The following is a 463-nucleotide window of genomic DNA, read 5'->3' as shown; positions in this document are numbered from 1 at the left end:
CCTTATAGGAAATTAGAGGAACACATTACAAATACAACATTGGTATTCATACAGGCCATGTTCATAACATATTTGAACTGATATAATACTAGATTCATGTAATGCTGATGTTTTCTAACATTTGAAGTTTTGCGTGAAAGGAAACCTTAGTGTTAGTTAGAGATGTTTCTGTAAATCCCAGTTACTCGGCAGTCGTGCTGATCCTCCAGGTTCAATAGTTTAATGAGCTGATCCAGATTGGATATGTAGATAGGAACCGGATTTACATAACTGATGTATGTGATAGAGAATTAAAGATAGTGATATCAAATTTCTAATATCTAATCTACATAAATGATACTTATTATTATTAAATTATTAAACTTTATTTATAAAACACCAACATATTACACAGCACTTTACATTTTATTAGGGGTTGCAAGTGACAGACAGATACAAACAATATGACTTCTGTAACATCCTC

The sequence above is a fragment of the Pyxicephalus adspersus genome, chromosome 4, assembly GCF_032062135.1.
Source record: "Pyxicephalus adspersus chromosome 4, UCB_Pads_2.0, whole genome shotgun sequence".
Taxonomy (NCBI): Eukaryota; Metazoa; Chordata; class Amphibia; order Anura; family Pyxicephalidae; genus Pyxicephalus; species Pyxicephalus adspersus.
Note: the sequence above shows the minus strand (reverse complement) of the source record.